Raw genomic sequence first — 22,429 nt, forward strand, 5'->3', positions numbered from 1 at the left:
GTACATTATAGGGAGGGGAAAAAAGACCTCTGTTGGTAATTATGAGAGTTGGAAGAGTAAATTGGGGACCTTTAGTATTATCACTAGAAAAGTAGTAACGTCACAGAATGTCCACCCCATTTCAGGAAAAAGGAAAAGGCTAATATTGATCATGTGTGGGACATAGTAATAGGTTAAAGCCAAGAGTAGCAAATGGAACAAAGAAAGCAGCACAGGAGTGGAGGGGAATCTGGAAGTAATTTGCTTTGTATCTTGGGGGTGGCGGGTGGGGGGAAGGCTGATCCATACAAGGATGAATAGTTAGTCATGGAGTGAGTAGACTGCTTGCCAATATTTATGATAATTATGTATATTGTTGGGGAGAGGCCATAGTTAAATAGAATCAGATTATGGTACTGAAAATTGTAGCATATTAGAAATATTTAACACAAAACCAAAAGCAATCCCTTATAAAGCTGAGAGATAAGGTTCTAAATTGAAGACTTTACCCGTAGAGTTGGGCTGCTGTTCATCATGTAATTTGCTGAAATTGATACTAGAACAATTGATTTCCTGCAAAAATTGACTTGAAACCGATAGATCAAAAGTAAATTTAAAGTTCCAAATTTATAATATTCTCTCATTTGTTATAAAACTATTACTTGGTAGAGCTTGTGCCTCTGAGTCTTTGCTTCCCAATTCCCAGAGAAGCCACCCCTGGAATATCCTTCTCCTGTCCTCAAATAGGAACCAATACTTGCCTTACACCCTTCACTTCATTCTCCAACTTCTCTGCAGCCTTTTCTCTTCAGCTCTTCTATTTGCTTCTTCTCTTTCTCAATTTCTGTCCAATTTTTGTTTAGACTGGCAACATGTTTCATAGCATCTCAGGAGATGGGTATTTCCCCCCTCCTGCCTTATTAAGGCTCTAGTCCTCAACTATATATATCTCACTGCACTATGGGACTGCTGACTCAAAATCTACCCATACCAGCCCTGGCTAGCAGCCAGGTCAGCTCATCAAGCCTCCCATTAGAGCAGCTGTCATTGAAAAATATTATGTTTTTTTAAAAGGTAAATTTATATTTGACAAATTATGTGTTAGATTAAAATTAAGAATGTTATAAATATTGGATTTTTACTAGGTTATTAGTGTTTTAAGGTATTTTAAAAATTGATATTACTCATTTAAATTTAGAGAGGTTTTGTATTGTATTATCTCTGTACTAAAAATTCATTTTTGTTATATATTTGTTTGATGTATTTTTTGGCACTTTTTAACTTGTCCTATTATTTCTTTTCCCTTTTTTCTTTTATGTTAGTTTGTATTTTAATGTTGGTTTCCAATCTAATAAATAAATAAAATAAATTTAATAAATATTCTTAGAAGACCAAAAATGAACTATTTTTCTTCTTTTCCTCATTCCCATGTCTGACTTACACCTGGAAAATATCAGCCAGGCCAGGCCAGAAAATCCATGTGCAAAAGTGAGTATATTTGTTTGCTTGAGTTATCTGAGGCAGTAAAGAGGACAAAGCAAAACACAGAGATGCTAGAAAAGTATAAAAGTGGGCAAGCTGTAAAGGAGTGGGAAAGAAATATAAGTTAGACGGTATTGTAAAGAACATGTCTTCAAACTAGTAAAAACAATTAAACTGGTTAGACTTTTTTCCCCTTCGCTAAACCAGACGTGGGAATGGCCAGTGTGTGATGCATTTGGCCAATGGGCCGGGAGTTTGACAGAGACTTAAAGTTCCAGCCTATTTGGTTCTCATTGAAAATTTGAGACCTGGTGACTGGAATATGAACATCCTTATGTAACATAAAACCAAGAACTTTGAGTATTTGGGGGCTTATAATGAAGTTTGTTTTCTTTAAAAAAAAAGTCAACTTTCATTCATTCCTGTCCTCTGAGTGAGATATTTGATTCCAAAGCTCAAGCCAACAACCAAAAAAAAAATTAGTCCAGTTGCCATGGCTCAATTTTCAGACAACTCTACCTGGATGACTAAGAATCTTCATTGACATATTGATTCCAAAGCCTTTACAGGTGGTCCTTGGTTAGCAACTGCTTCGTTTAATGAATGTTCACAGTTATGGTGGTGATGAAGAAGTAACTGTGCTTCTAGTTTTCATGTTTATGACCTTTCCGGTTCTGTAAAACAAAAGAAAGCCGAAGTAAGATCATAAGCACAGCCAATGATTGCACTTACTGACAGCTTTGCTTAATAAATGAGTTGCCAGTCCCTGTTGTGTTCACAGTAGCCTGTTCACAGGCTAAAAATGTGGCTGGCTAGTTAGTGCTTAGAAATCTTTCTAACTATTTACTGAAAACAGAATCAAGGTCTGTTGGCTAGATGCCCCTTCCATCTAATAGTTCCTGTCCAATTTAGGGAGAGGAGGGAAACTCTATTAGGCAATTTAAATCTTTTGATTCAGTTGGTTTAGGCACAATAATAATCACTGTTCTTTACACCAGTTAAAATAGACATTATATTATTCATTCACACACACACACACACACACACACACACACACAAATGTATATTTTTTTGCTCATGGAAGGTTCTAGAAAATTATTTTTGTTGAAATTAATGTGGAAAAAATACTTCTTTTCCACAGACCACCTACTACTGGGAATAAAGACCAATTCAAATGGATTTCATAGAACTGCTGATTTATTGCTTTATCAAATCACAAGGTGGATTTTTTTTAACCACCAATAAATGTGGATTTTGAATCTATGTTTTACAGTGTATGCATTCCCCCACCCCCCAGGTCTACCTTATTGATGCTCTTTCTATAAAATCTATTTTATCTTATAGATGTGATGTACATTATTTTTAAAACAAGAAAAATGTGCTGATTTTTCTCTAAAAACGTATCTAAAGTTGATGTATGATCTTTTCTACTGAAAAAGTATGGATTGTACAGACTACTTACCTTTGCTATCAAGCATTATCAAACCCCCCTTTGATAAATTCTGACACTGTAGTCCAAAAGAAAGAACCTCAAAACATGGAAACACAATCAAACTTGTTTTCATCACTCTAATTTGGCTCTGAACATTTTGTTTGCTACTACTGTTGCTGACAAGGAAGCCCATGGAGGGTATACTGATGCAGAAGGATGCTCACCAGGCCATCTCCATCATTAGGCAGAATGAGGCAGCTCTCTCAGGAAGCAAAAACCAGAAAGCAGCAACAAAATTTTGGAAACAAAGTTATGCTTCCCAAGCTAGCATCATACTTTGTGATGAAGTGGGAATGCTGCCCCCTTGCCAACATGCAACAAATGCTACTGCAATTAGCTTTTTTGGAAAGAATGGGAAGAGGTTGTCTATAACAGTATAGGGTTTCCTGTCTGAGCAGGGAGTTGGACTACAAGCCCTCCAAGGTCATTCGCAATTCTGTTATTCTGTTAGGTAACATATTTTTCATCACAGGTAACCAGACATCTTGGCCCAGCCCCTGTGCACAGTAGCAAGCACATTTCCTAAAAGGCCTTTCAAGACTTCTAATGCTATTTACAACTTCTTGACCTGCAAAGATATGCCACATATATCACATGCCCTAAAGATGCGTGGGCAGTTTAATACAAATTAGCTTCCTTTTGCATTTTTGTTTTATACATGTCTCCTATTTTATAAGACACCAACTCTTAAGTAAATCAAGTCTGTAGAAAGGTCTGCCCAGCGGTGGGATTCAAAATTTTTAACAACCGGTTCTGTGGATGTGGCTTAGTTGGTGGGTGTGGCGTGGTGGTCATGTGACTGGGTGGACATGGCGTGGTGGTCATGTTATTGGCTGGGTGTGGCCAACTCAATATCACTCACATCGAGACACGCAACTCCTCGCCTGGCCTCTCATGACTGTGGGGATGCTGCAACAGGCGTAAGTGTGAAAAATGGTCATAAGTCACTTTTTTCAGTGCCATTGTAACTTTGAATGGTCACTCCACACAAGTACCAGCAAAGAAGGGGAAAAAAACTCCAGAGATGTTCCTCAGACAGGAAGTCTAGTCCTGCCAAGAATGTAATAAGGGTTAATGGAGAGGCAGTTTCTGTAAGCAACACCAGAATGTTTCCCTTCCTGCCTTCCTTACAGGATTAGGCCAGTAATTTCTTCTAACAACCAGTTCTCCAACTGCTTAGAATGCTAAAAAACAGTTCTAGTGAATAGGTGTGAACTGGTAGAATCCCACCCCTGGGTCTGCCTTTCAAGAGGTTTAAAGCAACCTCATTGGAAGCAGACCGTATCCTAGTAGACCTGTTCCAAAGGTTGAAAGCCAAAGATGAAGATGAAATTCCAGCAAAGCAGAGGTGGTATTCAGCAGATTCTGACCAGTTCTGGAGAACTGGTAGCAGAAATTTTGAGTAGTTTGGAGAACTGGCAAATACCACCTCTGACTGGAGATTTTACAGTATCTTTCCCCTGCCACGCCCATCAAGCTACACCCACAGAACTGGTAGTAAAAAAAATTGAATCCCACCACTGCAACAAAGGGACTTGATTTTCTTTTGGATGTTTAGGTTTAGAAAACAAATAGAAACCCCCAGCCCCTCCCCAATATTTTATAATTATGAATAATTTTCTAGAAATTATTCAGAACTAAACTATCAATTTAGGACCTTGTATATGGCTGACAATTAATCTAGAATGAATTTGTTTATTGCTATTTGCATCCATTCAAAATAGTCATTTTGCTCTAATTATTTTTGCTGTTGTTTTTTTTAAAAACCAAATGCAATAAAAAGTGGAACCCCAACAGCTCATGTATTTTTTCACACACTTACATATGTCTGGTTGCATTCCACTCCTTTCCAGAACATTCCATTTTATCCCTTTCCCAAAAGATCCTCCAGGTATTTTGAGCGATGCTGAGGACACCACATGGCTTGGCAAAGGCGTTCCATAAAGTGCTGTCCTGTAGCTGTGGATACAAATTCAAGCTGGTTGCACGCAGAACTCTGGCATATTCAGCCCACTACCCCTTAGCCTAGCCAAATGTTTCAGCAGCTGCCCTTTTGTCCTGTTTCTTAAATAAACAAAGAACAGATACAAATTAATGACCTAAATTTATGGCAAAGCACACTGCCTTCCCAGAGCTAACTGCCTTAAAAGAGCAGATGCTAAAGTAACATTTCAAATTGTACAAATGAAAGTAAAAAAATAAAGTGAAAAAAAAACCTCGAGTGTGAATGTATAGACTTGGAATATAGCATGTAGAAAATAATTTCTTAAAAAGTTGTTGGCCTTTGCTGTTCAACCACTCAGTGGCATATAACATTATTCTACATGTGAGCTTCCGTAAGCTTTCCTATTTTTGAAACAATCTTTGGCCTTAATAATCGAAATATTAACTCTTTTTACCATTTTCATGAACACACAATGCTGCTGTTATTGATGATATTATAAGAACTATAATAACAGTTTAAAAATATCAAATAAGCTCATTTATCCAGTCCTTAAGGAGGCAGTCTTTAGTCACGCAGCCAGCTTGCTTGGGAAATCTCACAGAGTTAAGCCTGCAAATAAGCAGACTCTTATGAATGGTAATTATATCCAGGTGTGAAGAAGTAATTAAAAGAAAGAAACCTTTAGCAAAGCCAATGAGAAAATCCGATGCAGAAGAGAAAGACCTGATCCAACAAAAAGTAAATTAAAATATCACATGTAAAATCATAGCAAAGTCACATGTTGGATTCCATTAAATGATTTCCTCAAAGGCAGAGCCATGCTAGTTTTTTCTTCATAACTCTACCTGCTTAATACTATCACTGATTCTTGTGATTTGTTGCATTGCTAGACAGCAAGTTCAGACTCTGCAAATAATTTGGGATTGCTAGATTTCAGAGAAATAATGTGCTTAAAATGCAGCTTCCCCTATGCTCAAATTATTATATATATATTATATATATATTGTTTAGAAAACAAAAATGAAACAAAACACCAAATATTAAAATCAGTCAGAGCTCCACAGTCCATGGGTGTCTCTAAGGGATATTCACCAGGGACAAGACGGGAGTCACAACCATTGACAAAAGCCCTGGTATTTTTGATGTGCCTGAATAAATTCTAAAGAAACTACAAATTGGCTCAATTCTCACACAGGTTTCAATCTGTCCAAGATTGAAGGAAAGAACAGAATTCAATGGAAGTAAATGTAGAATCATGCACATTAAGGTTACAAACTGATAAGAGTTTGAGATAGGTGTGATTGACCAAAACAGGAATGCAGGATTGTGGTGCATCTTTTAACAGAAACAATGTGCAGCTTCTGTGAAAGGAACAAGTAGTGGGGATAATCAGAAAAGTAATTGAAAAAAAAATGAAGTTAACATTTGTGAAATACATTAAGTAATATTTTATAGTAGACTAATGAGTTCACTTAGAATACTGCTTGAAGTTCTGGTTGTTACATCTCCCTGCCACCCCCCCTGCACCTTTAAAGAATTCTACCATTAGAAAATTATTCCTGATTTGCAAAAATAGGAAGATGGGGAAAAGTCAATTGTTATCTATGGAATTGTAATTGTAGCGATGACTTTCTGCTCATGCAGCTTTGAAAAGGGACTCAGGTATGGAGGTTAACAGTGGAGATATTCAAAATATTCTCCATTTCATGAACTATTAATAGAGTTACACATAGACTGCATGGAAAATATTCTTCCACTACTGTTCATTTAGATTTCCCTTTAAGAAGTGATTCTGTAAGGGTAACCTTGCACATTTAGAATGCCTGGGCCGCATAGTTTGACTGAAGTGGTTTATTTAGGCTATCCTGAGCATTTATGGCTAATGTTACACCTTGTCAACAAATGACCCAGTTATAAGGTTACTAATTAAGAAACAGCAGTTTTGAGAGGTATCTCAGAGAGGTAAGAAAATGGCAAGTCATATTCCCCTAAGACATTTCCTTGCTCCATGCCAAATGAATGTCGTTTGTACCACAGCACATTACCCTCCATTTCCCTTCTTCCGCAGCAGTCAAATATACATTTTCTTGTCAAGCATCTTGGCAGTCAGCTCCACAGTTTGCAAGATGGACTGAGAACTCCACAGGTGGACTGATTAGTGGGTGGCATTTTTGAGTTCTAGCAAGCTGTTAGCATTATGTCTGTTTGCTTTAGGTACAGATGTGAAGTGATTTGACAGTCGATTTCAGAAGTGTGTGAATTTTTTTTTAATGTCAAACTCTTCTTTATGAATACAATCTCTTTTTCTCTTAGCTGTCCACTGGAGGGGGGTAGCATCAGAAAAACTTCAATCTGGTGGTTTTGTACAGTATAGGGAAAGAAATCTGAATGATTTTTAAGGGGCAAAAATTGTTTTTAATATTCTTCTTTTCAGAAGTTTCAGTCACCATGTCCAAAATTTCATGGTAAGGCAGAAAGAAATACATACTAGGATTTTCTATTTACTTCACACAACTTATCTAAGCACAAGGTTGCATAACAAAAGCCATAGATGAAAGCAAGTGATGTTTGACAAGTGGAATTCAATGTTGACTTGCTCATTACATATCTTCTTTTTGACAGAAACATTTGGGATGTGATTCTTCTTACAGTTACTATGAGCCTAAAATAACAACTCCAGAATCAACATTTGGAGGTGGAAAGGTACAACACAAACACTTACAATCAGAGCAACATGGGAAATCTGAGCTGACATGCCCAATAACCACACTTGTCATACGAAAGAGGCACTCTGAGAACTTGACATTATGCTTCCATATATTTCACAACTCTGGAGAAAAAACATGTAAATATTATCTATACAAGCTCTGGGAGAGAGAGAGAGAAAGGGAGAAAGAGAGAGCTAATGGATGGGGTAAGATGCTTTCTTCCAGCAAGCAAGGATAGCCAGTATATGCAGACCATGTTTTGTTAGAACATTTTCAAGGGGCCACTATACCAGGATATAAATCCTTTCATCATCAATATCCATGAAATTGGCACCATAAATATCACCTCCATATATGTTTTTACAATGTGTAAACATCAGTTCAGAGACAAGCCATGAATAAGGAAAAACTCTTTTTCACAGTAGATTGTTATTGGATAATGGGTAGCCAATTAGAGGGAAGGCTGCATGAGATTAGCCAGCATTTGGTCTGATGGTGCCCTCTCCCTTTAAGACCTCTCCCCAGCCAGCCCAGCTGCTCAGCAAATAGCAGCTATAAAAGCCCTGCAGCAAAGCAGTTGGGTATGGTGTGACTGTGGAGTAGCTGGTGTGGAAGGGTTCTGAAAGTGAGAAGGGTTGTGGGTTTTGTTATTCTCTATAGGAAATTGGAAGCAACCTGATGTTTAGGAGAATTATAGTTTACTCCTGATAGTAAGAAGCAGCACAAGACTGGGGGGGTGGGGGGGTTGAAAACAACTGGGCTACCATGCAAGGGTCTGCTGGTGTGTGGGTTACCTAAAGGCTAGGGAGGCTGGAGTGGTCCCTGGGAGGTGTGGGAGCCCACTGAATTGGATATAGAGAAAAGGACCCTGTGGCAAGCTCTTAACCTTTCTTCAGATAGTACAGCTGACATGAAATAGCAGGGATTCTCACAATACTATGGGTAGTTGTCAGCAACAGTATTACATATAAAACAAAGAAAGATGTAGCCTCAAACTGTGAATTACTTCTCCCTGACACACCATGTGTAAACAAATTCATTTTTAATTATAGCACATACATAAATGCTGCAAAGCATTCCTCAAAATCTACCAGCTGATTTTCATTGTGGCATGAAATCATAGTTTATTTAACCATAATTTGCTGAATAAATCACAACTGGCTGGATTCATACACCCTAATAAACCAGAATAATTTATAGATAACAAACTGGTTCACACAACATACTAAATTGAGAGGAAACTACAGAATAGCTTAGTATCTGGTACATCTGGCCATAGAATTCTCAAGTGGGCTTTGGACCTCCTAACTGGCAGTCCCCAGTGTGAAGAAATGTTAAACCAAAAAATAATACACAAATACCAATTTATTATATGCATTCCTGAATTGTTCATTTGAAGCTAGACTGTGTGAAAGAGGCAGAATTTGCAAGATAGGGCATGATCCCTGCCCACTCTTTTTATATGCATGTACAAAAGGAGTAGGGGTAATATTATGACACTTCTTGAATATTTTGATCTCTCCCCAGATATCCCTAATCTTGGAGAAATACAACATAGATGATGGAAACTTGCAGTCAAAGAGTGTTACCAATGATATGTGATAATCAAGATAGCCCAGGTACTATATCACAAATCTTTACTGTCTTCTGAAAAACTCTTGTTTGGAGATAGATAGGTTCACTAACAATTTTTCTGAGTTTCTCACAAGTAAAATTGCTCCCGGTCACTTCTAAGCACAGGCAAAGTCTTAGGAGATGGTTTGGACAATTTTGTAGAGTATTCCTTGCCCCATTTGGCTTCTTTAATACATATTCTGTGTAGGATATCTAGGCTTGGATTCAGGAAGTGAGTAATACCTCTTCGAGTGAAATGGGAGGTACTACTACCTACCTCAAAGTGCATACTATTACGTTCCATTCTGAAGGGACTGTTTCTTGAACCAGTGTATTAGTTAACTTTCATCCAATCTCCAACCTTCTCTTTGGGAGAAATTTTCAGAGAAGATAGTGTGGGTGTAGCAGTAGATTATCTTAGAAGAATTGGACAACCAAGATGCAGGACTTGATAAAGCTTTCACATAAAGTTTGTTAATAATAGATAAATAATCAATTAGGCGTAACTAGCCTTAATGCTGGTGCTAAGTACTCCATGCCTGTTAACTGTAAGGATACCATACTGGTTAGTTCTGTGGTACATTTTAGCTATCACACCAAGTACAACAAAGCTCATGTTGATACTATTTTGAATAAGCCAAGATCTACAATCTACAGATACCTTGCGGGTTAATATAGTATTTCCCTTGTCTTATTAACTAGAAAGTGCATCCAGTGTATTGTCACATACTTGGGATATTTCAATTCATTTCAGAAAGATGGTGAGGAAAAAAGTGAAATAATCCTTTCCACACCCACAATCATCTGAGAAGCTAGAGGAAATCTGTGATGTTAAAGTAAAATGAGGATGATATGAAGAATTGAAGAATTGAGATATAGCCAGTTATTGAAGTTATAGTAGTATTTATGAAGTGGGAAAATTGAATGAATAGCCTTATATTGAAATCTAAAAATGCTCAGAAAAACAATATTGGTTTTAAATCTACTTCCAGGCAAGGAAAAGAAATGTTATAGCTGGAATTCCATATATTTTAGTTCTGACCATGGATATTTTAAAGGCTTCTGTTGCTTGTAATTACCATAAACCACTGAGCAAGGATTTCTGATTGCGGTGGATATGAATATGAATATAAATCAAATAAATGACTTTTAAAGCATATTATCTCATAATCACCAAGGAAGAGAAAAAGCTAATTTTTACTTCTTCCAGGTAATGTTTAAAGTGAAAAAACCTCTGCAGAACATACTTCATGAAATATAGTAAAGAATGTAGCACAGGAAATTAAAATTGTACAAAATATAAGTTATTTCTCCTCTTGATTAGTTGTGTGTATGTGTGCGTGTGCATGAGCATGTGTAAATCAGTGATGGGATTCCATTTTTTTTTACTACCGCTTCTGTGGGCGTGGCTTAGTGGGCGTGGCAGGGGAAGGATACTGTAAAATTTCCAGTCAGAGGTGGTATTTGCCGGTTGTCCGAACTACTCATAATTTCCGCTACCGGTTCTCCAGAACTGGTCAGAACCTGCTGAATACCACCTGTGATGTAAATATAAGGACTTGACTCTCAATTCTTGCTTCTTTGAACTTGTGTAATTTTACATTCATGTTATCAGTGGGGTTATCTAGCAACCTTGTATTCTGATGGCCTTTTTCTAATCCCTTTGGTTATTTTTGATATCAGGATCTTCTTGCCATCATATTTTAAGTCTGAAATATTTTCACTTTAATTTCATTATTACCGCTAGCAGTGAACAGCCTGATTTTATTCCATCTGGTACTGATCTGCTTTTAATCCATTTTTCTCCAAAACCACCGTTTAAAGGCATCTATTTTTCTTTTTGATGGTCCACCTTTTGCATCCAAATGTTAGACCTGGCCCTGATGATAATTATTTTTGTTGTCACTGTGATGTTTTTGCTCTTTAATATTTTGTCTCTATCTTCCAGTTTTTCTTCCAAAAGACAGATATCTCTATTTCTCTATGGCTGTTAGTTGTCATAACTGTGATTTTTTTTTAATCCCAGGAAGACTTTCATTCTTATACCTTTTCTTTGCCTATTTTGCATGGAATTGGCATATATGTATGTGCATCATTTCATGTTGGTAATTCCAGAATGTGCTACTGCCACAAAACAAAACAAAAAATGCAAAGCAAAAAGTTTGCAACATAACGAGTATATGCATATTTTTTAAAAGATACTTCCACATCGCTACTTCCTATCAAATCTTTGGTAATCATCTTTTCCTGCTACATAAGTAGCCCTAGTAGTCTTTCATTATTCTATGGAGATATACTTAGTGGTCCCTGTGACTCCAGGTGCCTAGGGAAGAGGATGGATGAACGGCAGTTGGTGTCTGATCTCCATATTCCTCCTTGCAGTGAAAAGCGAGGGGTCCCACTGGGCACCAGCTACCTTGGGGAGAACAGCAAAGGTGCACCTCTCTAAATAAGGCAGAGCAAGAGTTTGTTTTATTTATTACATTTATTTTCCATCCCATCTCATTTTGGACGTCTTTGGGCTGCTTACAGCATAAAAACATTAACATCGGAGATGAATATTCCAACACTATAAAATGAAGAGTTTGAGTTGACGGTGATATGCCTTGGTATGGTTGAAGGGAGGAAATCCCAGGGCCCAGGAGGAAAACGAGGCAGGGCTGCTGCCAGTGGGGAACCGCCTGCCCCACAGCTTCAAAGAAATGCTGCCAAAGCCATTTCTTCTGGAACAGGAGGGGGAGCTGATAGTTAATGGGCTCATATTTCTAAGCCCCATCGCATTGTGTGGGACATGGAAGAGTGTGGTGCCAGCATCAGTCTGGCCACAGTCATTGCATGTAGAAGGAACCTTATGTGTTGTACTTGCAAACTTTATAAGTTGCCCTTCAGTTTAGAGAATTCACAGGACAACTGGCAAAAATCTTTTTTTTTTCAGCAATTAAAACAAAAATAAGACCTGCCGTTTCCTCATTTGCTTTCTTGCTTCCTTCCCCTGTAAAAAAAACAAAACAAAAAACTCCTGTACCTTTCTTCTTTACCATAAACGAATTAGGCCTTTGACACTGAAGCATTTTGAGTATACTCTTTTTCCCTCTTTTTTAGCTTTAGTTTAACACCCTAATGAAGCTGTTAATTTGCTTCGGCTTTTTTTTCCCCCTTCCTTTTTACACTTATAAATAAAAACATTTGTTCCCATTTTTCAAAGTGTGAAGAGCTGCAGCAGAAGCCATCAATTAACACAGGCAGACAAGGCCAGAGTCCTTTCTCCCCCCACCCCCCCCACAGCAAACTGTAAAGATTTCCATGCTGTGCCTCCTTGGAAAGTGAAACTTGGTGAAGGAACATGAAGTGGAAAGTCCCTTTACCCCTCCTTTGCATCTGTCTTGGGCAAATAGTGTAAACCTGCAAGGGCTTTTTAACAGTAGCTGCTTTGAGAAAGAAATAGAAGGAAGATCCAAACAATGGAGAGGTGCACTTGCTTCCAGAGAGCTTTCCAACATTGACCCAAAGTTGCCAGCTGTTGTCTGTAGCATACCAAGTATTACTTTCTCTTTTCACCCATATGCAAGAAGCAAACTTCTGCCCCCAAGTCATTTAATTAGCCTGATCTTCTAAAGAGTTACACATACTATCCCTGCTGAATAATTTTACGAGGCAGCCATGGGTGTCAGAAGAATTCAGCGAGTGCACTGCCTGAAATACAATCTAACGGATAATATGCTGGCAAGGGGTCTTCTTAGGAAGCCAACCTTCACTTTTAAATACAGTTCTGCTTTTTCATGAGCCTTTAACCAGGCTTTCAGTCAGAATGGGAATGAGACAGCCTGAGTTTTCAGGGGGAATGACAATTATAATAATAGCGGCGAGGAGTGGCATATAGAATATTGTGATAAATAATAAGCAAACAGCCCTGCAAAATCTACAGAAAGTGAGCTCTCTGCGCAATTTTGGAAGAATGTAGGAAACTGCTTCATGCTGAACCAGCCAGACTATCAATGGTCTTAGTTTCACAACTGCCAATGCAAACAGGTAGGGGCTTTTTCAGGTAGGGGCTTTTTCAATAAGGGCTTTCCATCCTTCCTTGAAGATGCTGAGGAAAGGGGAACCTAGTATGTCCCATTGTAAAAATGTGGGATCTCCCAGAGAACTTGAATCTCTTTACTTTTTAAATGTCTTTTTAAAGTAAAGCTTTGATTGCATTATATGCATTATTAATTTTCCTAGGTCAAAAGGAGGCAAAAAACAGGGTGCTTGGCACTCTTGAGAAAATTTCATCAATGAGACAAACTAGGTTGGCAATAATACCAAATCCAATGAAAAAGAAAATGAAACGCAGTTTTTTCTTGGGCTGATCATATCCCAACCTAATTACCATTCCACAGTGAAAGGGAAATAACTTCCAGAACTGTAATGGAAAGTTAGTGACCTGCCAATTGGCTTAAGGAAAGTGGAGGCTCTTAAAAAAAATTATCAAGAGGAATCTTCTTTTTTTTTTTTTTTGATGTCTTGAAAGATTGTAGAGCCATTGCAAATGCTTGGGTGTCTTCAGAGCAGCTTATGAGGGAATGCTGCTATCCATATGTGTGGTTTTTGTAATATGCTGAAAATCCTTCTTATTGGCTGGGGAATTACAGGAGAAGCACCGCACACCTGGAGGGCAGGTTGAGGAAAGCTGGTGTAACACTAGTCTTTTCTTTTAAAATTTATTTTCTTTGCACTGAGTTTTTCACATGGTGTTAGAAATAGTAGAATGTTGCTCATGTACAATAATTTATAAATGTCATAAACCTGCTAACTAGGAAGCCACATTTCTGGCCAGCAAGCATAAAACCAAAAGGAAGGAAGCAACTGGTTCTTCCAGTTTTGTGCAATATTGGGAGCCAGCTCTACATTGACTTTTTGGGTGGCAATAAAATCTCCTGCTTACTGCCCAAAGATCTTACAACCAGTGACTCTTACGTAGCTCTGAATGAAATCCTCCTTGAATTTTTCCACCTTCCTTGTTCTGGATCATTGCTTGAACTTATATCTGTACTTGGTAGAACAAAACAGGAATTTAAGGCACATGCATAATAACATGTGTGTGTGTGAGGGGGTTCACTTTTCTTTTGCATTAATGACATATATATGTAGCTCCCCATCTCACAAAAAGTGACTCTGGTGGTATACAACTATCAAATTACAATTAAGCAATGGCATATCACATAGCTTCTTTGTCACAACTCTCTGGGTGGAATCAGATTCATTTCTCAGGCTAAGCTGGGGTGGGACATTCTGTGAAACTGAAAGGAGAGAGAGGCCAAGAAAGAAGGAAATGGAGGGTGAGATCTCAAGGCTTCTGTGCTCCTCATGGAGTAGCATATTGGCTAATTACCCAACTGGCAGGAGAAAATCACATGGGCAAAAGTCCCATCACTCTGGAAATCGCTCAGCAGATGTGTCTGCTGTGGTATCAGCTAGCAGACAGGTTAGACAGTATATCAATTGGGACATCATGCTTTTCTGTGATATAATTAATCATTTCCCCCTCAAATATGGACTGTTTGCAATTATACTGTAATATGATTGTCATTATGGGTTTGTTTTTTCAACTCCCCACATTTTCTTATATTCTTTTGCAACTATAGGCACTGCTGACACAAACCAGCTTTTTAGAGCAAGGTTATCTATGCTTTTCTATACTTTGATTTTCTGGATCCATATGTTTATTTAGTTAGCTCTGTTATAATCTGTCCACCAATGAGCATGGCAGGGTCTGCCTGCCTGCCTAGCTCCACTATATTTTATCCTGGAAAAGCTAGAATGAACTCCTAGGATCTTATTCAGGTTGTTACAGTACTCATGTTTGTTTTGGCACAGTTGCCTGCAAGGGGAACTTTGGGAGATTCTGGAACTCCAAATGCATGCATATATAAGAATGGGCCCTTTTTATTCCCATCAGTACTGGAGTTACCTTATTTTACTGCTTGCATTTCAAGGACATTGTGTATGCAAAAGGCTGGTAGTGTTGCTAAATAGGTTTCTTTGTGCTCCTGCATTTCAAAACAACAGCAAATATTCTCAGAGTTGGACTCTTGCTTTAATTTTTGCTGTGAACATTTTCCTGCACCTTTGCTATCAAAGTAAAATTAATTCACAAGCAGTAGCAATGCATAGACATGGCTAGCCAGATGACAGGGAGGTGATGAAGGAAGCCCCTAAGATGGATATGGAAAAGGCAATCCTTTACTACCATAAGAAAGTGTGCCAACTTCAAGCAGCAATATAATTGGCACCATCGTCGCAGAGACCTCCTTTAGAGTAACACCAGATTTACCCTCCAGGGCATAAGAGGTTTTTTTTTAATTGTCTGCTTTTATAGAGCTTCTGTACTCATTGGGCAATTCTGTTGAAGCTCATGTTTGTTGTTTCTTACTACTATTTGCAGTTTTCTAGCATGCTCTTATTTCTAGAGATTTGACTTATTTTTTTGGCATGCTAGATTAGACATACTTTACCCCCAAACTATGCAAAAGGATATGTTGCTCTCACAATTAGCATGGCAGCTGAATATCAATATTAGGAGCCAGACTAGTGTTATCTGTATTAGCTGAAGCTTCCAATGACTTATCAAGGACAACCCTATGGCAGAGAGTTTTCTCATAGTATTAACAGTTATTCCAGTTTTGCACTTGTGTACGTGTTCCAAAATATTGCCCTAACTTAAGGTTGCTAGGACAGGGCCTGTTTCACTCCATGTTGAAAGAATTTCCAGAGCAGTTTTTAATGTATAACCATCCTGATATATCTACAAAATGTAATTATGGGGGGAAGAGGAAGGGGGAAACCAGATAGTTTCCATTTTCATGCTTTCCCACCAGTTTTTTTTCCATTAAGGGATAAAAAGGGTGTTGTATGATGACTTTTAATGCCTACAAACATTTTTGAAAAGCAGCTATAATCAATCAGGGAAAATTTCCTCATTATACAATTGAAACTGTTCAACACCTAGGATGTTTCAGTCCATGAGTGTCTGCAAGGTATGGTCAGAAAACTCAATATAAAAAAAACATGGAGCCATTGACTTGATGGTTATGACCACACCATGTGGAGACCCAATCCTCTTCTTCCTCCTTTCCCTTTAAGGAAGTATTGATTCCTGATGATTTCTAGGACTAGCTCCAACAGTTTTCTTGGCCACATTTTCAGAAGTGGTTTGCCATTGCCTTCTTTCTAGGGCTGAGAGATTCTGATACTTTTAGCTTTCAGCTGTTTCCAGGCATTTCTTTATCAATTCCAAACTGGTGCTTTTGAGCTTGCAGTATACATTAATGAGTGAAATGGAGGCAGCAGCCCCAAATAATAATACAGGAGATGAAAACAAAGAGTAGTTAAAAATTATCCCGGAGTACTTTAAACAGGTTCTTATTAGGTGCTGAAATGTAAACCATATATTGGGAAGGCAAATAAGGTTTATCTTAGGGTTTGTAATTTAGTAATTTCACTTCTAAGCAAGAGGTCTTTCAGAGTGGAAGATTTCCCCAGATCATCCTAGAGAAGCCAAGAAGTAAACCTGAGAGAATTTACATGAAAAACACACAACCTGCCTCTGAGCTATAGACCAATCTTCATTTTGTTTTATGATAAAAAACCCAGTTAAATTTTTGCAGATTTTCCACATCTCCAATTTGTCACTTCTGTTGCAACTTCTGTGTGTCCATCCATGTCCCCATTTCTGAGCTCACCATAAAATTGATTTGGAGGGATTAAGAACCCTTCAAAATACTGTTCAAGAGTTCACAGAGAAAAGAGACTCTCTGAATGAATAGAAGAGTATTCTGTTCATGCAGCAAAATCTTTCCATGGTGAGATTGAAGAGCATCTTTGCTTCAAATACATTGGGACAATAATGTGCATGAAACCACTTTGTACTTTGTATTCTTTAAATAACTCCCACTCCCCCTGGATTGGTAAAATAGTATGTGACGTATGTCCAATAATTTGAGGCTAGAAAATTGTTAAACTTTATAGTGTGTGGGTATGTGAATGATATCTCTAAAAAAGAATTTCTGTTCATGACAAGAATAGAAAAGGAACAGAAGATTATATTGATTTCAGATCTGGGCACTATGTAGAATAAGTGCCATTCCAGCTAGGAAATCCAGATGTAGGTAGACTGAAATATTTAATGAGAGTGCCAAATTAGGAGAACATTGGTTTCTCTATGCTGAGTTGAATGCAGAGATTTACCTTATTGCTTCCCCCTACCAAAAGAATTAAGCTCCAAAGGCCATATGTAATGGATTGATATAAATCCTTAAATCAGGGATAGATAATGTGTGGTGTTCCAAGTACTGGTGAACTACAACTTTCAACAACCCCAGCCAATAATGAGAGGTGCTGGGAGTTATGGCTCTCCAGATGTTGCTGAACTTCAAATTTTTAGTCCCTACCTTGATTCATTCCATATTTGTTCAAATGAATATTATGGCATTTGAGGAATAGTCTCTTAAATAAATGACACAGAACCTATTATATCTAAGAACATAGAACATTCTCTGTGAGGTCAATGATCTGTCACAGTGGTACAAAAACACTATTGAGAACATATTGGAATCCCCTGATCTGTCTTCTAAACAGCAAGCATAAGTCGTGGCAAGTCTGTACTACTCATTATTTCAAGCTGAGAAACCATAGCAGCCTGTTCTCCTGTTAACACAGATTTATTTCCAACAACTGATGTACTAATATACTTTAGTACTTCAGGAAAAAAACACCCTGATTACTTATCTTTGTTAGATGTGGCCAGTATTTTCATTTTAGTTGAATGAAGATGAGATTGGCCATCTGAGAAGTCCAAGACTAAACTGGACTTTGAATCTAAGCATCTCTGTTCCCAGTTCAGAGAACAAATGAACGTGCTTCTGAGTAAAGAGATTATTGTGTAAACAAGTTAAACTTTTTTTTACGCAGAATTCCCAATACTTCTAGTTAATTCTCACCACACTATTCCACATCCCATCTCCATCTGGCTGATTAACACCCTTTAGGAATCTGCAGATTTATTCCCCAGCCCCTATTTTATATTAAATAAGATATTTATAGATATGAAATTATGCCTGCAAGATATTTTCATCCTTACACATACCCTTAAATGATTCTCAAAAAGTAACAGAACTCTATGCAACATAGCTTTTAAATATTCAGATACTCTAGCACAAATATAATCAAAGCATTTCAAATGTAAAATACTTGAATTACCAGTCAGGCAGAAAGTACCATGATCTAGTTAAAATTGCTTAAACCTAGGTCAGATAGCCATGCAGAAGTTCACTTTGGAATAAGCTGGAGAGTCTGAACTTGTCAAAATTAATTTCTTATTTTGGGCAGAATGTGGAGCAATCCTCATTTGTGTCAATTGGATTTATTGAAGTACATGTGAATTTTTCTTATTAAAAGTAGTGGCGTTTATAACAGATTAACATTGGCTGAATTGTGCCCTCCTGCCCTTTTATCTAATTCACCAGCTACCTAATCTAATTACCACAATGACCCATTTCAAAGTGTTCAGAGTACTCATGAATATGAGATTCATACATTAAATATATCATGTAAGGAAATATTTGCTTGCAATATTTTTTTTCAAATATTGCTTAAGAGCCAGAAATGGTATGCTGCTGCATTGTAAAGGCATCTAGATCGCTTAAAAGGAATCTTCTATCTCCTTGTTGACTTTATGGGAACGCAGGTGCTTCATGGATGAAAAACATGAACAAAGATATGCTGCTGATTACTGTGGACAAAGGTAAAAGGAAATTTAGTTAATCTTCACTAAACAACAATTTTACCTTGCCATACACATGAGCTGCAAGTACAAAGGTGGTTTCCACCATTATGTGCAGGATGTTGGGTACCATTGTTACAATGTAAAATACAAAACTTATGTCAGGATTCCTTATGTCAGTTACTCCAATTAAATCATGAGCCTCGAGCCACACTCCCAAAACTAAAAATGTTTTATCTGAAGTTAACATTCTACTAATAGTCTAATATGGTCTAAATAGAAGCACTTCTCTTGTTTAATATTTTGTTAAAAATTAATAGCTGTAATCATTATAATCTACATTCTGATGGAAAGGAACAGAAGATATTTAAAAGAAGGAACATCCACTTTTAAAACTAAATCAGTGTTTTCTGTTTTCCTTAGAATATTGCAGAATATCTCACTGTGAAAAGTGTCCAAGTAATCTGATATGCCTTTATACTTTAGCATCTGGTTCAAACTATACAGCCAGTTTTAATCTTACAAATATTTATTGGAATAAGTGACAACTACATATCAGAACTGATGTTGCCTAAATAAATAGATACAATTGAAATATGCTTGCTCTTTCATGATGGGAGTGTTCCGATTAAAGGACACAGTAAAGAAGCTGTAACTACACGTCCTCGAGAAACCTTTGCCACATCCAGTCATTTATTTCTAATAAAAAATTATTAAACTGTCAAAAAAGAGAACATTACAATTACAGCACCAGAGATAAGTTTAGAAACTATATAGGATAGAGGAACACATACAGTTTATTGAAACCATGTAGTTGGTCTTTAAAAACATTCTACAATCTTCCACTAAGTTTTAATCTAACATGCAACTTTTTTTTAAAAAAAAAATCTCTTTTGGTAGTCCTCGATTTGCAACCGTTCATTTAATGGTCATTCAAAGTTACAAGGGCACTTATGTCCAGTCCCCACACTTATGACTATAGCATCCTCCTCGTAGGACAGCACAGTCCACAGCACAGATAAATAACTCCTTAGCACAGTCATGTGATCAAACTTTGGGTGCTTGGCAATAGTTATGTATTTACAAAGTTGGCAGCATCCAGAGATCCTGGGATTGTCATTTGAACCCTTCTTTGGGAGCTTCTGACAAGTGGTAGTAAGCGAAGTCAATGGAGGAAGCCAGATCCACGATTCACTTAACAACTGTGGTGATTCACTTAATCGTGGCAAAAGTCATAAAATGAAGCATGATTCAAGTAGTAACAACTGCCTTGCCTAGCAATGGCCAGGTTGAGCTCAATTGGTCATAAGGCAAAGACTACCTGTACATGGGACATAAACCAAATTAATATAATTAATTGTAACTGCATTTAACTAAACATGTTTAGTTTTTGTCTTGGTCCATTTGCTTTCTGGAGGTAGCTAGAGCATGTTACTCAAAGACCATGGACACCACATAGTATTCGAGTTAGGGGAAAATAGCAGCTATCCCCTAAACCAGAGGAAGTCAAGCTTTTTATACCTACCACCCACTTTTGTATCTCTGTTAGTGGTAAAATTTTCTCTAACCACCCACCGGTTCCACAGTAATGGTGATATATAAAGTAGGGGACAAAACCCTTACCGCCCACCATGAAAGCTGGAACGCTCACTAGTGGGTGGTAGGGAGCAGGTTGACTACCAGTGCCCTAAACCAAAGCAAAAATGCCTGTTTTCTTGCTTCACATTTCAATCTTCCCTTTTGTTACATCAAGAACTAGACAATGCTGCACCTGTATAAAATAAAAAAAAATCCAAGGGCATCAGTGGTGGTATGCTACCGGTTTGGCTCGGTTCTGCTGAGCCGGTAGTGGCAATGAGCGGTGGAGACCAAATGGGTTTTCTTCACCACTCTGCTGTTGGGCCCATCCTCCTGCCCAGACTCCCAGACTCACCTTTATCTTCTGTTTTTGAAGTTCAGCTGCTTTGCGTGGCACAGAAGAGTGCTGCACGGCAGCTGTTGAAGCAACCAGGAGAGTGCAGGCTTGCAGGAGGTGAGTTGGAACACCTCTGCACCTGCGCAAAGTGCGTGTTTGGCACATGCATGCACACAAAGTGTGTGCATGCACGCAAAGCACACTCACCAAGCCATGCCCACCGAACTGGTGTTAAAAGTTTTTGAATCCCACCACTGAAGGGCATGTTTAAATTCTAGGGTGTAGTGCTAACTCAGATAGCAGAGCACTGCATTGATGATATTAGTGATTTTTATTTCCTGGTTAGTTATAGATATCTTGGCTACATTTTGAAATATTAACTACAAGCAATGGAATACAGAAATACATAGAAACGGTTCATTTTGTACTGTCTCCTTTCCCCCACCATCAACACCCCATTGCATGGCACTAAGCCAACTCTCCTCCTCTTTGAACGGTCAGCACTTCCTGCAGCTGGTCAGTTGGGGGGGGGCACTAAAATTAGCAGTTTGCCAGCATTCTGTCATCTTCCCTGTTCTTCTCTTGCCACATTTTTCCCTATTAAGTTGGGACAAGTACAGCCCTGATAGACTCTGTGCAGGGGGAAAGCAAAGCCATTGATTACGCAATGGTAAAGGATGGTGAAATTGTACCAACGTATCATATTATCTAGCTATCTGAAAGGAGAGGGGAAATCCAGGAGACAGTATCAGGGGTGAGTTTCTACGCATAAGCATTTTGCAGGATAGAAAGTATTTTTGCCACATTTTCTCTGAAGTAGGAACCAAGCAGAAACTTAATCATCTTGACTTTTCATAAAGATACAGGGGTAATACACTTATGGAAAGTTTTTGGAATACAACAAACATCAAATAAAAATAAGGGTTCTCAATAAATTCTAATTAAACATACAATTCATACACTTATATCCCATTTTTTAAAAAAATCTTGGTCCAAACTGAGTCATGGAGTTGTTACAAAATGAGGTTCAGTCTAATGAACTCTCAGGGAAAAAAATGGAACTTCTCAATTCTGGAACAGCCTATAAGAAAATACAGCATGTATTCTCGGGGCAGGTGTTCCAATGAATCCCAAGTAGTGCTGACCATGTCAATAAGGCAAGCAGTTCCTTAAACTAGATAAATCCACACAATTCAGTGCTTGAATTGAGCCAAGAAACCAAGACGAACCCCACAAAAAATCAAAAACGCTGCTTGGTCTTGTTAAAATATTGCAACAATTTTTGACAGCCATAATCTTTGCTTGTCATAGGTGTATGTCATAAACATAACTGTGTTGAGCTGAATTTGAAAATATGCGTGTGAATATTTTCATACAGACCCTGCCCCCCCACTGTAACAATTTTCCTTTCTTTAGGAAAAGAGTAATAACAAACTAATCCTGGTCTGAGACAGTACATTCATGCAAAGTTGTCTATTTGAAGCAGAATGTGATAGGGATGCTAATTTGAATGCACACACAAATGCATATC

At 37.9% G+C, this 22,429-nt stretch overlaps 1 long non-coding RNA gene across 1 annotated transcript; it reads right to left on the reverse strand.

The window, feature by feature from the left end:
- Window positions 1-1,728: 1,728 nt before the first annotated feature.
- On the reverse strand, window positions 1,729-21,014 carry LOC148127647 (uncharacterized). The gene is made up of 3 exons (XR_015744183.1): window positions 20,917-21,014; window positions 4,776-4,912; window positions 1,729-2,135 (listed from the first exon to the last, which is right to left on the reverse strand). It is a non-coding gene; the product is annotated as an uncharacterized LOC148127647 (long non-coding RNA).
- Window positions 21,015-22,429: the final 1,415 nt, after the last annotated feature.

Source organism: Pseudonaja textilis, chromosome 1 (genome assembly GCF_049901715.1).
Source record: "Pseudonaja textilis isolate UNSWEBS1 chromosome 1, rPseTex1.2, whole genome shotgun sequence".
NCBI classification, from domain to species: Eukaryota; Metazoa; Chordata; class Lepidosauria; order Squamata; family Elapidae; genus Pseudonaja; species Pseudonaja textilis.